Genomic DNA, 326 nt, shown 5'->3' on the forward strand with positions numbered 1-326 from the left:
TTTTAATTATTCTATCTCAAACCAAAAAGATTTCTTTAAACACATTTTAGAAGAATTAATTATCTTGTTAGATAATGTTTTCAAAATACCATTTTCCATAACCTCTACTAATAAGAATTTACAACAACTATGCAGTTTGGAAAATTATTTGTTAACTTATATATGATATCTAATATGTAGAATTCCTAGACATGCAGGAACAATCACTGCTCAAAATTCCTTGTATCTAGACTTAAACACAGAAATGGAAGAGCTCCAGGCACTCAAATGCGTGTCCTCATAGTGCTAAATATGTAGCCATGCTCTGAAATCATTTAAAATTTTCA

The sequence above is a fragment of the Equus quagga genome, chromosome 9 (genome assembly GCF_021613505.1).
Source record: "Equus quagga isolate Etosha38 chromosome 9, UCLA_HA_Equagga_1.0, whole genome shotgun sequence".
NCBI lineage: Eukaryota > Metazoa > Chordata > Mammalia > Perissodactyla > Equidae > Equus > Equus quagga.